The following is a 16,053-nucleotide window of genomic DNA, read 5'->3' on the forward strand; positions in this document are numbered from 1 at the left end:
TCCTGCCGGATTCCTTCAAAAGCCGTGAACTTTTCAGATTCAGCGGCCACTTGAGGGTTAGGAAACAGTCTCTTGGGTTGCTGGAGCGATTATGGAAAGAGGCCTTTACAGGTCTTTGTCTAAAACCTGCGCTGGTGGCCAGGCTGCTAGGCGCCCATGGTCGGGAAAGCTGGGCATTTCAAATATGGGCTCTCTCCACTTCCCTTCTCCAAATAAAAGCAAGGTTGATGTTGTTGAAAGTATGGCTAAAAAGGCCCTCTGGGCAGTTCTGATGCACAGTCAAGTTCGAGACCCACTGTTTTATGCAAATATAAGCAATTATTAATATACTGCTGATTTTCCCCTCCCCTGTCACCCAATGACAGCGCAGTACTCCACTGTTTTGCTTTTTTTCACTTAATATATTCTGGAGACCTTTCCATATCCATACATAGAAAGTATCCTCATTCTTTTGCAGGATATTTCATTGTTTATCCAGCTTTTCTCCCTTTGATGGACATTTGTATTGTTTCTGATCCTTTGCTATTAGAAACAGTACTGCAATGAAAACCTTTGATCACATCTCATTTCCCTCCTAGGGGGTAAGTCATAGTGATTTAAAACGTCTGTCTTCGCCAGCAAGGAGATGACACAATCCTGTGGGTTGACTTTTTGACCCTCTATTAAAAACTAAGTATCTCTTTGAAATTGCTTTTTTGCACAAATCACAGCCCAGGTGACAGCAGGCACATTCTCTTTTCCCTATAGCACTACCATGGCTCCCCACCCCCATCACGTTAGTCCTTACCCTGCACCTGGCTGAGTTAGGAAAAGATGCCTCTTTCTGAGGGCCGGGCAGCTTCATCCCAGGGAGTGGCTTGGATTTCAGCCCCTCTTACCCACCTTGCCCTACACCAGGTTTCTCGGCCTTGGCACTGTTGCCATCTTGGGCTGAGTAATTATTTGTTGTGGGTGTGGGGAGCTGTCCTATGTATTGTAGGATGTTTAGCAGTATCTCTGGCTTCTGGATCCCAGTGGTACCTCCCACAAAGATGTCTCCAGACATTGTGAAATGCCCTGGGAGGGTTGGTGAGTGGATCACCACTGGATGGCGCAGGAGAGCAGGGAGAGTTAGACTAGTTGGGGGTGACCAAGGAATGGCCAGTTCACTGTTTTAGCCTGTGGCTCCATCACCATTCCAGTAAGGGACGCCCAGGAGCTGTGCTGGCCCGGATCAGATGCCTTAGAGAACCCAAGCCAGGCCAAGACCCACCCAACCACCTGCCTGAGTTACAGGGGTTTCTTCTCGCACCTCCAGGCTGGGCAGGGCCAGGACAGGCTGTCTCCTGAGATGAGCCCTGGGCTGGCTAGAGAGAGACACAGAGCCAGAGCCTGTGTGAACAACTGATGGCCTGAGCATGTCAGTTCTGGCCTTCTGGCAGACGCTTGCCCCTTTCCCCATGCCTCCACTTCTCCCCGTCCATCCCAAAGAACCAGTGTCTGGCCCCTCCTTCCTCCTCTGGCCACTTTGGACATCTCTTGCTGACCCGACTTCTGCTGAATGGGCCAGCTGGGCACATGGCACTTAACTCAGCCTGGTTTTGCCTCACTCCTGTCTGCCTTTGTGTAGTCCCCCAGCAGGTCAGCTTACTCTCAGGAGGGCTCTGCCAGGTATAGCCCATCCTGGCTGTGCTGTTACTTGCAGCTGGGGGCTGGTTCTGAGGGCAGGCTTTAGAGGCAGAATGCTTGGTTGGAAGACGACTGTCACTGTCTAGCTGAGTGATCTTGGGTAAGTTGCTGATTCAATCTGTGCCTCAGTTCCCAAGTCTGTAAAATGGGGAGACTCCGACTACTTACTTCTCAAGGTGGTGAGAAGCAAAGGAGAACAGGCAGAGTCCTGCTTTAGATACACTGCTATTTGAGGAGCCTTGGAAGTTAGAGAAGAGGGAAAGGAAAGAAGGGTGCTGGCCTCTGCCCCCTTCTGGAGCCGTAAGGTCAATTCATGAATTGCGTTCTGTGGAAGTGTTGTGGAAGCATTAGGTATCATCACGATTATCCTAGCTCAGCCCACTCTGTCATGCTTGATTTAATCCATTAATCAATATTTTTTTGGAGCTCGTCTCCTGTCCATCTGGGTAATCATTTGGGATGTGTTAAGCAAAGAGAGCAACTGAGGAGAGTGTGTAAAGAAGAGAGAGGGATCTGTGTGGGGTTGGCAATTAGTGAGGGCTCCCTGGCGGTGGTGAGGACAGCCAGGATCAGAGCGGTTAGGAAGAAGGAGGATAGGCCAGGGGAGAGGAGAGATAGGTAGACAAAGGAGGAAGAAAGGGCAGGATTGTTAATGATTGAGAGGAGGAGGAGGAGAGATAAACACTCTAGGACATCCTAATGGGCTTGCTTCATTCATTAGCCTTAAAGAAAAGCAGCAGAGATCCCAGACCAATCCCAAAGGACCATCAAGACCATGAAGACGGGGAACCAGCCTAGCGGGGAGCCGCCCCAAGGCTGGCGACAGCACAGTGAGCAATCCTGAGTTGGGGGGTAGGGAGGTAGGAGACAGCCAAGGACCCCACGGTGGGCTCCTGGCGAGGGGTGAGTTCAGAGGAACTGGTGAGGAAATGTGCTGACTTATTCTTTAGTGGATCAGTTTGTTCCGTGGGTATAAATTAGAGTTCAGGGAACCATCTCCATGAAATGATTTCTCAATTGCCCATCATCCTGAGGTGGGCAGTCCTATCTGTATCACTGAGAGGTCAAGCACCTTGCCCAGGGTCCCCAGTGGTTGGGCCAGCAGAGCTTCCTGAGGGCAATGGGGTTGGAGCGGAGAGCCCTGGGGCAGACCCTGAGGCTCCCCCCTCCCAAGGTGCTCCTTACAGGCTGCTGGGGCAGGAACGTGCCTTCAAGCCTCATCCCCATCTTCTGCGTGACGTCTCACATACCCAGAGACTCCAGTCTCCTAACAGGGGACAGGTGGCCTTGTACTCCGGCCTTGTGCTTATAAAGAAAAACTTCCTCACCTGACACCACATCCTTGCTTCTCGTCTCAAGGGCTCATTTTCCTTTGGAGACTTGTAAAATCTTCTCTTTTCCAGTGTTCAAATATGTCTCTAGAGTTAGGGGAAACACCCTGCTCTAATTCCTGATCTGTCACCATGCCACCTGTGAGGTTAATGTCTGAAAGGACGAGAGTGGCCCAACAAAGTGACCTTCCTGTGTTTACCATGTCAGGGAGTGAGAGGGCTTGTCATGAGGCCACAGGGGCTGAGGGTACCAAGGCTAACAGAGGAATCTCTTTTTTTGGTGCAAATGTGCAAATGACACACCATGGCTCCCCCACCCTCCTTCCCTCTCTCTCTCTCTCTCTCTCTCTCTCTCCCTTAACTATTTTATTATGGAAAATTTTAAACCTAGGTAAACATAGAGTTGTATATTGAAGTCCCAGGGATTCATCACCAGCTTCAATAATTATTAATCCATGGCCAATCTTGTTTCGTCTATATCCCTACCCACTCCCACTTTCAAAATTATTTTGAGGCAAATAACAGACATTATATCATTTCATCTGGAAACACTTCCAGAAGTATCTCTGAAAGATAAAGTCTCACTAAAAGGAAATAAGACAACACCATGGTCAAAACTAAAAAACAATAATATTAATTCCTTAATATCATCAAATATCCAGAAAGTGCTCACTTATTTCATCCTTTTTTTTTTTTTTTTCAGTTTGTTTGTTTGAATCAGGATCCAAACAAGTTTCATACACTGCCATGGGTGCGTATGTCTGTTTTATTTTAGGATTTAGCCTTTCATTAAAAATATATATAAATGTATTATATAGTCATACCTTTCCTTTCTTAGATAAATGGTAGCAAACTATATATTTTTTCTTTTAATTTAATAAAACATGCTAGAGGTCACTCGCAGAGATCCAAGGAGCGCGCCTTCCTTCCCTTCTCGGCAGCAGAGCTCCATTGCGTGGCTGTGCCACCGTTTAGTGAACCAGTCCCTTCCTGATGGACACATGGCTTGTTTCCTGTCTTTTGCTGGAACAAATAATGCTGCAATGAACAAGTTAAGTCTTTTTATATATTTTTCTGAGTGTATTTTGGGGATGGATTCCTGGAAGTGGGATTGCTGTGTCAAAGGGCAAATACTTACTGAACTTTTGCTAGACATGGCCCCGTTTCCCTCCCTAGGATCGCCCCAGAAGCAGTGAATGAGAGTGTCTGCTTCTTCGCTAAGAGATTTTGTTGCCAAACTGTTGGATTTTTGCTAGGCGAAAAGGGTTTCTTGGGGTAGTTTGCTTTTGCATTTAGGGAGGGTTTTGTATCAAGAAGTGAGCAGTCATTTTCTTCTTTAGCCGGGATTACAAAAACCCCAGTGGATCCTCTCTGTCCATGTGAATGACCATCAGAATGGGGTGGGACTGCTGGGCACAGATATGACGTCAGGGTGTATTTTATTAAATTGTGTTTATAAACTCCATCTGCTGTCCTTAATCCCATATATTACCTCATGTGAATGAATGTTCAATGTAACGTGCTACTAGGCTCAGGGCTCCAAGGAGAGCAGAGCCTCCCAGGGTCTGGGAAGATGGGAGGTGCCCCGTGGGCAGCCATATCGGTGCACCATCTTGAGGGGTTTCCCACTAAGTCATGCCAGGGCCCAGTTTTAGGGGGGGTGTCATTTTTTTACATGCCTTCCTCATATTCCAGCTACAGCGTGGTGTGGTGGCTCCCCTGGTTGCTGCCAGATGGCTACAGCACCTTGGAAAGGGGGGTATAAAAGGTGAGGACTTGCAAGGATCTTGCCCACAGTGGAGACATGGCCAGTGGGCAGATCCAGGACACTCACTGAGGTCTTGTTAGTCATGGCAGGCAGTTCTGTGAAGAACGGGACACCTACTTTATCTGCCCCAGTTTAGCCTACCTCCCCACCTCTCTAACATCCTTTTGCAAAGATACTTGGGCCCCAACTTCCCAATCCTGTGGCCCCATAGACATCTATTGGCAAGGAAAAATTCTCCTGGAAAATGCAGCCTGGCTCCTACAGAATCCTGTGATTTCTGTGAGGCAGGCAGACGTTGGGGTCGGGGATTACCCATTAGTTGGTGGAAGCCCACGCACGAGATCCACGGCTGTGCTAGGGAAGTGATTGTGCTGGGTAGCTCCTGACCGGACAGTCCAGTACCAGAGTGGTGACCTTATGGAGTGGAGGCCCAGCAACCCAGATGACAGGACCCGCAGAATTTTGGTGAAGGTACAGATACCTAATAGAATATTCCCCCGGGGCTCTGGTTCAGCTGAGACACAGCATCTTGTATAGTAGCATAGCTGGTAGGAAACCAGAAGAAGTCAATCTTTGAGTTTCAGTCTAATTTCAGTCTTTCAATGGCCATTTCGTACTCTGGGAGATATGGTAGATGGAAAGACTGGAGATATCATGATTCCACGCCTTGCCATGTCAGGACAGCCATGCAGCAATGTGTTTTGGTCAGAAGCAACTACTGAAGGAATTTTAAGTGAGATGCCATTAGCAAGTTATACCAGAGTCACTCAAAGGTGGGAAAAGGGTCACTATAATTTATCTGCCTACTGGTTGCGTCAGCGTACCTTCCCTGAGGCGTGCCCACAAAAGGACTCAAGTGGGAGGTGAGGGCAGATTATCTGAGAAGCTGAGCAGCTAGTAGCAGCCTTTGCCAACTGTAGCTAGAAGACAGGCATAGGCAGATTCTTAACCCACATGGGATTTGCTTTGTTTTCAGTAGACCCACTGGGCGAGTGGCTGGGTAGAGGTGGCAAATATTTCTATTTATTTAATTTTTATCGTTGCCCAAGTACGTGGTGTTTGAGACGTGAGGGTTTGAGACTTAACAGAAGCTTTATCAACTTTGTGTTTTCACTTTGATGAGATTCTTAAAATGTGTTTTTGTCCAGTAATAACACATTTGAAAACATATAAATTATGTGTATTCCCAACTTTCCCCACTTTCTTGTCTTTTTAAGGAAGATCATGGTTTTATGAACTTTGCCCAGAGGTGCTGGGTAGAGGAGAGGTGTTGGAGGTGGCCCTCAAAGTCTGACCTAGTGGACAGAGAAAGAGCAGGCAGGTGCCCTTGGAAGAGGAGGGGAGACTGGAAAAGGGCGAGGGATGGAGGGGTGGGGTGAGGAGACAGGAGTCGTTGCAGAGTTAAGGACTTTTCAAAAAGTTATGACTGTGTATGGGGTTGTGCTGGTCATAGAAGCCTGTGTAAGATATGACTCCATTGGTCTTCATTTTCAGAAGAGAATATGGTTTAGGGCAGTTTGGTGACTTGCTTGGTCACGTGGGTGGAGTGGCAGGTCTGGGGACTGAATTGATGTCCGGCTCTGTCTTATCCAAAAGCCCAAGGTCTCACCCACCAATTGTCTCCTGAATGAGGCAAAGATCTATGGGGATCTTAGCATGCTGGATCTGATAAATAAGCCCACAGAAGAAAATCCTGGAGAGGAAATAAGTCTCCCAAGCCATCATCAATATGGAAGCAGAACTCGAATTCCCATGTGAAACGAAAGCACAGGACATATATTCTAAGTAGAAAAATCCATAAACAGTTAAAGATTAATGTACCTTAGTGAGGTCCTAAGAACCGATCTTGCCAGAGCAATGTTGCTGTGTTCTTGGGGCAGAACTATACAATGAAGAGATGAAAGGGAAGCAGCTGGTTAAACACACATTGATTTCCAGGAAGCACGTGGCTGAGTCCTTTGAGGAGTTCCTGGAGACCTGAGAGTGAATATAGATTAGGGCTCCTGCTGTCCTGTGGGAGGGGAGGTAGCCTGGGCGGGGACGATTGCAGGGGGCGGGTGGGCCAGGGTCCTCCACTTAGTTCAGGGCTACCCTCAGGCCTCAGTCTACATCCTGTCTCCTTAGAAGCAGTGGAGAGTAAGCATGCTTGTTAGGCAGCTCATGGAGGGTTCGTGCTTCCAAAAAGGGAGGAAATAGGCCAGGAGCTCACTGATTAAGGGACGGAGAACACATTCCAAATAGCATTATAATCATCTGTGTGAAGACCCTTCTCATCTGTGACCTTCCTTCCTGCTCCACCCTGCCTGCTGCCTCTGGATTGATGGAGGCCAGTGGAATGCACAGCTCCAGTGGAGCTGGGTTTTACAGTCAGATTGAGTTTGAATTCCAGGCTTACCATTTCCTAGCTGTGATCGTGGTAAGTCCCTTAATGTCTCTGAGCCATCACTTCATGGGGTAATTTTGAGGAGTCTCAATACATTCTAGTTTCCTGCCTATCTCCACTTAAAAGAATTCTATCTGCACTTAGGCTCCCAGGGCCCTTGCCAAGCCACTTGCCTTTATTTTTCTTGGCAGAGCAGTGAATGGATGTGGAGTGGCCCCAGACAAGTATGATATTAGAATAGATGGTGAAAAGCATCAAACAGCTAACGAAACAGCCTGATGAAGACAATCCCACTCACTGTGTGCTCATGTGACAAACATGTTGAATATATTGTCTAATTTAACCCTTGAGCCACACTGTGGAGTAGGCATTCTCATCATTCTTACATGGATAACAACAATGATGTTTTCAGAGATTAAGTACTTGGCTCAAGGTCACATAGTTTTAAGTCAAACAACCATGATGGTAACCCAGTTCTGTGTGATCCCAAAGCCTGTGCCCTTTTCTGTTATTGCTACTCTGTGGAGTCATTTCTTTGGGTTGCCTCCTTGGAGGCGTGGTATAGGTTTCCTTTGTTGTTAAATTCACATCTCTCAGTTAGTTCTTTCTATTAGTCTGGGGTCCAGCTAAGGAACTAAGGGAACCCTTTTGTTTGGGCCTTTGGATGATTGGGCAACCACGTTGGATCTGAGGGCAGGTGAGCACAATGCAGTGAGAGAAAACAAGAGCAAGGAAGGAGGTTCCGCGAGGAGAGGGCTTGTGAAACAGGAACACAGTGGGTCAACTTTGGGCTTAGGGTTTGGTTGAGATGCCCCGTGTGCCACTGAGAATCCCTGCAATGGACTGGAGACCCTGAGTCCAACTCAGAACTGGTCTGGAAACCTGCCCATCCCAAACACCCCCCAGTCCATTCCAGTCTTGGTGTAGACAATTTGAATGAATTTCTCTTTGTTCACTCTGACTTTTTCTGATTCCGAGGGACAGAGAGCACCCTTGTCAGCCTGTCATCTCCTATAAAGTGATGCCAACATGAGCCGTGAAATTTGAGGAGGGGCCGTCCCTGTGGACCAGAGTGGGGAAGGATGGCTTTCTGTAAAGCTTGAGAGGAATGAGTATATCCAGAGAGGTTTAAAGGAGAGGGAAGGGTATTTCAGGTTAGAGAAATGGCTCGTGCCAAAGTTGGGGGGTGGGAAACCCCTGGCTGGAGAAGATCTCAAGCTGTCTGGAGGAGAGAGTTCGTGGATGAGCAATCAGAGAACAGACCGGAGCAAAAGGGAGTGGCTGGGCTCAGAAGCACCAATACTGACTGAGAAGAGGAGTCTTTTTCCTTGTGGTGATGGGAGGACACTGAGTGTTTTTGACACCTGACTGACAGCAGCACAATATAAAGATATCCCCGGACAGACGTACTCCATCCTCTAAAAGCTACACAGAAATTCAGCCAAGCTGCTTGCCACTTTAGGACACACTGTGTTTCTTTCTTCTCCTAACTCTCAGACAGGGTCCCCCAAAGGAAAAGCACTTGCCTCAGAGTCCTGGGGTTTCATTAAAACTTGGATTCCTGGGCCCAGTCCAACTTCCTGAATCAGCCTGGGTGAGCTCAGGAAACAGCACTTTTATCAGGCTCTCCAGATGATTCTTCTGCTCCCTGTATTTTAAAGACCTGACCTCTGCTCAGTTGTCCTGGCTGCTTCCCTGCACCCTGACCCTGACCCTGAAGGATTGTTGGGTGTAGACTGGATACAGGGACTCTGCCAAAAGCCTGGGAGCCATCTGAGGGTGGGGCCTGGGCTTCCCAGCTTCTATTAGCAGGAGCTCACTCGTAGGTGTCTGTTAGTCATTACCATAATGGGAGAGGATATCATGAGCCCAACGACATGGTGGGAGCTATGAGAATTTTCTAAAACTATTTTCCACAGCTGGCCCAGTGTTAACATAGAGGTGACTGTCTGGGCTTCGCCTGGCTATTCTAGGAAAAAAACTTTCCAGCTAGATGGTGGTCTTGTCCCACTCATTCACTCACTGAGTGAGTTAGTTTCCCTTCTTGTCTTCCTTCTTCCCTACCCCCAACCCTTTCTTCTCCTCTCTCTCCTGCTCTCCTCCTCTCTTCTCTCCAACTCTCTCTCTCTCTCTCTCTCTCTCTCTCTCTCTCTCTCTCTCTCTCTCTCTCCATCTCCATCTCCATCTCCCTCTCAGTTGCAAGCAACAACAGAAACAAATTCTGGAGAACTTAAGAAATAAGGAAATTTAATGGATTACCAAGGGCTCAGAGAATTTTGGGGAAGGAAATAGGAAAAACAAGTGGGACCTCATACTGGGAACGGGTTAGGACATGGCCACCAGGACACACAGACAGAGCCATTTTTCATCACCACTGTGTACTAGATTTAATTTTGGGGGATTATCTGGGTATGCCTACGAGACTGAATGCACCGAGGAAGAGAAGTCCTCAGAAGGAGCCCAGGTGCTGTTAGAAATGGGGAAGGTTGCCAGGCCTTCACTGGACCATCCAGATGTCCCTGGGGCACTCAATCAATTCCAACAGTCCCCATCCTGAGGGGGTGCACAGCCAGGTTGGGGAGACAGCCACGGCAACAGGGGCCACTAGGGTGACTGGGGCTAGGAGAGAGGGACACGCTGGGCTGTCGGAGCAGAGAGGCTCTCCTCAGCTTTGGTGGGAGGGAGGTGGGGACAGAGGTCAGGAAACATAGGTCTCTGGACGATATGACATCTTGAGATGAGAGGGAAATCCACACCCCACCAATATCCATTTGCACCAATCTGCCGTCCTTTTGCCAAGAAGCTAGTTGAGTTTTGGCCAAGTTAGGGCTCCCGGAGAGGTTGTGAGAGTCGAGACAAGGCTCTGGGGCTGCCATGGAGGATTGGGGTTGGGACGACCCACGCCTAGCTTGACGCTCTGCATCCTGTGCTCGATGCAGCTTCTTGGGAAGGCAGGCCCTGGCTCCTCCGCAGGATCAGGCTGAAGGGTACTGTCCCTGTAGTCCAGCTGCAGTCCATTTACTCTGCCCTTCCCGGTGCAAGCCAGACTCCCCCAGATCCACGACAATGCCTGTGGGCCCAGGAGGAGCTCCCTCTAGTTTCTGCCCAGTCCACCCTGGCCCAGGTCCATCTGCCCACCACGGAGGGAGGAATAGAGAAGGAGTGACTGACACCCAGGTGCCACCCTGCCCACCCTTCCTTCTCTCCCTCCAGGGGCATGCTGCTTCCAGCCTTGTTCTGCCTCCTGCACAAAACAGGAGCAAGAGGGGTGTACGTAAAGTGCTGGGTGACTTGGTGATTTTGTGGGCACTTACCCAAATGTTGGAAGTACCCATCACTTTCTTCCTGCCTGTCTACCCTCTGTCCTGACAGACATGTTACTACCACAAAGACCAGGTGGGCAAGTCCATCCAGGGCCAGTGAGTGTCTCTTTGGGGATCTGTAATTGTGACATTGAAACAGGGGTTACGGTGGGAGGTCACATGAGCACACGTGTGATGGCTGCTAGATGAGCAGTGGCTGAGAAGCACAGAAGGCAGTCTAGGGGGTGGGGGCAGGGAGGGAGGGAGAACCAGAGAAAGAGAGAGGAAGAAGAGGACGAGGGGAGGAGGAAGAGGAGAGAGAGAGAGGGGAGAGGGGAGGACACTTCAATTTCTTCTTTCTTTCCAGTTTCTTGTGAAGCCTGTATATGTCCTGTCCTTGGGTCCTTCCCATGGCTGACAGCCTATGACATCTGGTGTTCCCATGGCTCTTATTTAGATATTTGAAGAGTTCCTGCTTACCAAAATGAAAAAGGAATCCTTGGCTAAGGTGCCCAGCAAACACGAGGAACAATGTTTGCCTACAAATTGCTATGTCTCTCTATGGCAAGTGAGCTCCTGAAATTCATCACAAATGATTTATGAAAATAACAAGATGGATATTGCTTTGGCTTGTGTAAAGGATAATGAAGATGACTCAATGAAAAGAAATAAGGAAAAGAGAATTTCAGCAACTCTATGATTTTCTGTTTTGTTTTTGTTTTTTACAAAAAATTCAATTTACTTAAAAAAATTTTAGTGTCTACAATCTGGTAACATTGATTAGAATAAAAAGTACACATACCATTTGACCCAGCAATGACTCCTGAAAGTCTGTCCCTCAAAAGCACTGGTTTGTAAAGGGTGTTGTATGAGGGTGTTTATTGCAGTGTTGTTTGTAGCAGCAAAAAAAACTGGGAAAAAACTTTCGATAAGAACTTCCTAAACTGCTCCTTTGAGTATTGTATTCCATTTTTATTAACTGTATGTATATAAGAAGGATTCTGTGTGTAAACATGCTTCAGAAACACTGATTTATACAAAGTTAGACAGATGTGTTTATCATGGGCTTCTCAGAGCTATTAAGATGCTTATTCAGATATTATTTTAGGAAGTATTTATTGAGCCAGGACTTGTGTTGGGGAAAAAGAGCAACGATCAAGACCAATTCTTGCCATGCAAATAAAACCCACAATGAGGTACCACCTCACACCTGTCAGAACGGCCGTCATCAATAAGTCAGCAAACAACAAGTGTTGGCAAGGATGTGGAGAAAAGGCAACCCTTGTGCACTGTTGGTGGGATTGTAAATTGGGGCAGCCACTATGGAAAACAGTGTGGAGGTTTCTCAAAGAATTAAAACTAGAACTACCATATGATCCAGCAATCCCATTTCTGGGTACTTACCTGAAAAAAACAAAATCATTAATTAAAAAAGATATATGCACCCTTATGTCCATTGCAGCACTATTTACAATAGCCAAGATCTGGAAGACACATAGGTGTCTATCGATAGACGACTGGATAAAGAGGTGGTACATGTATACAATGGAATATTACCATAAAAAAAGAATGAAACCTTGCTATTTGCAACAATATGGATGGACCTAGAGGATATTATGCTAAGTAAAATAAGTCAGACAGAGAAAGACAAATACTATACGATTTCACTTACATGTAGAACCTAAAAAACAAAATAAACAAACAAACAAAACAAAAACAAACTCATAGATAGAGAAAAAAAACTAATGGTTGCCAGATGGGAGACTGGGGACTGGGTGAAAAAGGTGAAGGGATTCAGAAGTACAAAATGGGCGGCTGGTTAACTCAGTTGGTTAGAGCGCATTGCTACTAACACCAAGGTTGCTGGTTCGATCCCTGCATGGGCCACTTTGAGCAGCGCCCCTCAAAAAGAAATACAAATTGGTAGTTACAAAATAGTCACAGGGATGTAAATGATAGCATAGGGAATATAGTCAATAATAATGCAATAATTTTGTCTGGTGTCGGGGGCTGCAGGCTTGTCAGGGGATCACTTCATGAGTTATAGAAATGTCTAACCACTATGCTATGCACCTGAAACTAATATAATATGAAATGTCAACTGTAACTGGTTAGAAAAAAAAGACAAATTCTTGCTTCCAGGGAACTTTGAGTCATCACCGAATCAATAATTTGAAGAGTGATGAACTTCTCTTACAGGAGAAGGGCAGGGAGCCAGGCGTGCCGTGAGCAAGTCTAACTTAACTGGAACTCACAGGGCTTCCTGGAAAAAGTGACTTGAGGTGGAGAACAGAAGAAATGGGAATCAGCCCGAAAAAGGGGAGAAGAGAGACCGCATGCCAGAAAGAGGGAACCACATATGCAAAAGTGCTGATGAGAAAGAGAAGGGTGGGTGTGAGAAACTGAAAAAGCCCCATGTGGCTGGAGCAGAGAAAGAGCTGGCGATGGGAGAAGGGGGGTGGGCTTTGGGGGAGGATGGAGGGAGGGAGAGACCTCCTCAGGAGAAGTCAGGCCTTCACTCCAAGGGCAAGCAAAAGAAGGTGTTTTAAAACACTTTTACTGAGGTATAATTTAAATAGCACAGACTCTACCTATTTTTGTGCCTCGTTTGGGGAGCATTAGTAAATTTGTAGAGTTGTGCAACTGTCACCATAGTCTAATTTTAGAACATTCCTGTCACACACAAAAGTTCCCTGTGCCCAGACCCGGCCTCAGGAAACCACTGGTCTGCTTTCTGCCTCGACAGTTTTGTCTTTTCTAGAAATTTCATATAAATGGAATCATACAATGTGTCATCGTATATGTCTGGCTTGTTTCACTTAGCATGTTTTGGGGATTCATCCGTGTTGTTGCAGGTTGTCTATCACTAGTTCCTTCTTTTAATTGCTGAATAGTATTCCCTTGTGTGGGTATATTTGTTTTATCCATTTGCCAGTGGATGGACACCCGAATTTTCGCAGTTTTGGGCTATAATGAATAATGCTGCTATAACCGTTCAATACACACAAGTCCAAGTGGACACATTTTCATCTCTTTTGGGCGGACACCTAAGAGCAGAATTGCTGGATTGCTTTTACCATTCTAGGGAGTATGCAGTGGTATTTAACTGTGGTTCTCTAAAGACTAACGGTGCTGAGTATCACTTCAGGTGTTTCTTTGTCCTTCATGTATTTTTGGTGAAGTGTCTTGTTTCTGGGGATCCACATTGGTGACTCACAGGACTCAGGCAGTTTTTTATAGTAATACTTACGGCAATGGGTTGTTCCAGCAAAAGCACACACACAGGACTAGCCAGGGGGTCAGGAGGAGGCCACGTGAAGGCTTCCCAAGTTCTCCCTCCTGGGGTGGGGGGCCGCACAGAGCACGCTTCTTCCTTCAGCAGTGAAATGCAGCAACGAGATCCATTGTTTCTGCCCAGAGAAGCCTGCTGGAGACTCAGAATCCAGGGTTTTTATGGTGGTGTAGGCACTCTGCCTGCACGACCAGCCATGACTACCGAAATTCCAAACTCCTACAAGGAAAGCAAGCAGGTGTTCATTATAAATCACGTTGTTTGTATAGTCTAGGCAAGCTGGTACAGCAGGATTCAGTGCCCCCAGGCAGATACCTCAGCCTTATCAGTTATAAAAGTAGGCGGTGCTCCAAAAGCCAATCCTCAGATGCCAGCCCAGGGCCACCCCCACGAGCAGGCCCTTCTAAAGAGCAACAGCAGACCTGCTGCACATGTCCAGTCAAATCTCTGGATCATTTTTAAGTTGGGTTTTAGTCTTTTTTTTTTTTTTGGAATTGTTAGAGTTCTTTACATACTCTGGGCACAAGTCATGTATTAGATATCCATTTTGCAAATGTGTGCTCTGCAACTTGTTTTCCATTTTCTTAGTGGTGTCCGTTGGAAGGAGTTTGGGCAGGGAAATGATATGACCAGATTTGCCCAAACACAAAACTGCTCTGGCTCCTATGTGGAGAATGGCCTGCAGGGGACAGGAGTGGTTGGGGAGGCCATTACAGTGGTCCAGGTAAGAGGTGATGGTGGTCTGCATTAAAAGGTGACACAAGGGACGGAGCCAAGAGGCTGCATATGAGGATGCATAGAAAGTAAGACCGACAGGCCATGCAGACACTCTTTATAGGTTTCCAACAGGAGAAAGAAAGGTAGGGCTCCCCAAACTTGTCCACAGAACACAATATTATTATTGTTTTGCATAGTGAAATTCCCATGAATTTGTGGGATTTTGGTGTTTTAATAATTTGGGAAAGGTGGGACCAGATGAGTGTTAGGGTCCCTTCTAGTTTTCACAGTCTACGGTGCCATGAACAAGTTCTTTTGGGGTTATTTTAACAATTAAAAAATATCCCACTGTGTGGCGTACGTGCGTTATTATAGATTGTTTATTAGTCACACACACATATCTATAATGCTGGGTTTTGGCCCCAAAAAATAACTTCATGACTGAATTTGAATACAGTCTAAGTATGGAGGCCATTGCAAAAATGGAATGCAGAAACTCTGTTAGCATAGGAAGTGCAAGGAGGGGATAAGGAAACTCACATTCATGTAGCAACCCAATTACCAAATGTACCTTACAAATCCGGAGTGCTACCTGTTTAAAATGGGATTTCACACCATTCTGTCCCAAGTAAGACAGACAGTATTACACATAAAAAATCCTTTCCTCAGGCTGGATACAGACGCCGGAAATTCTATTTACCAGAAGCCCAAACCCCTATTTTTCTATTCTTGCAAAATAAACAAAACAGCCTGGCAAACTAGATGCAAAGAAGGCCCGAGGGAATGGAAGGGAATGTGAAACCTGGTCTGCAGGTCGGAGTCAGTGCAGTAAATCAGGAGCATGGTGGTGAGACGTATTTGCTCTTCTGATACTAACAAACGGAGGCTACGTGAACCAACGAGACAAAGTGAGAGTACACAAATATATAAATGGTTTTGTTTGTTGGGCTACTTTAGAAGAGGACGATGTAAAGGCTCAGAAATGGATGTTTCACCGTGATACAGCCATGAGTCAGGATGAAGGCGTCTCCTCCAAGCCTAGTTGGGCCTGGTGCCCAGAGCCTGCAGAAAGGCTGGACAGGGAGATGGTGGCACACAAGGGCACTTGCTGTCAGGCGCACACCACAATAATAAACCCATTCTTAAGGAGATGATAATGAATCGAGCTCAGCAAGCATTCATTGTGCCCTGTCCGGGCCTCAGGGCCTTTGTAAATGCAGATCACTCTGAAAGCCCGTGGCCTCCATCCATCCCCAAGTATTGTGAGTTCTTCCAGGTCTCAAATCCATCCTTTCTTCCCTGCCATCAGGGTGAATCCCTGATGTTTTATGGGGTCTAAACTTTGTACAATTTTGAAGGCCCTTTACAGAAAAATAAAAAGTATGCATATGAAAGCAGACACCCACATAATTAGGGCCCCTCCAAGGATGCTGGAAGCTCCATTAGTGTCGTGGGGAACCTGCTGCCTCTGGTTGTCAGCACACATGGTATATTTGCCGTGAGAGCCCCTATCACAGTTTGTACTCATATATTTAGTGGTGTGATTATTTGACTCCTATCCATCGATCCAGGGGACTGTAAGCTTTTAGAGG

The sequence above is a fragment of the Rhinolophus sinicus genome, linkage group LG10 (genome assembly GCF_036562045.2).
Source record: "Rhinolophus sinicus isolate RSC01 linkage group LG10, ASM3656204v1, whole genome shotgun sequence".
NCBI classification, from domain to species: domain Eukaryota; kingdom Metazoa; phylum Chordata; class Mammalia; order Chiroptera; family Rhinolophidae; genus Rhinolophus; species Rhinolophus sinicus.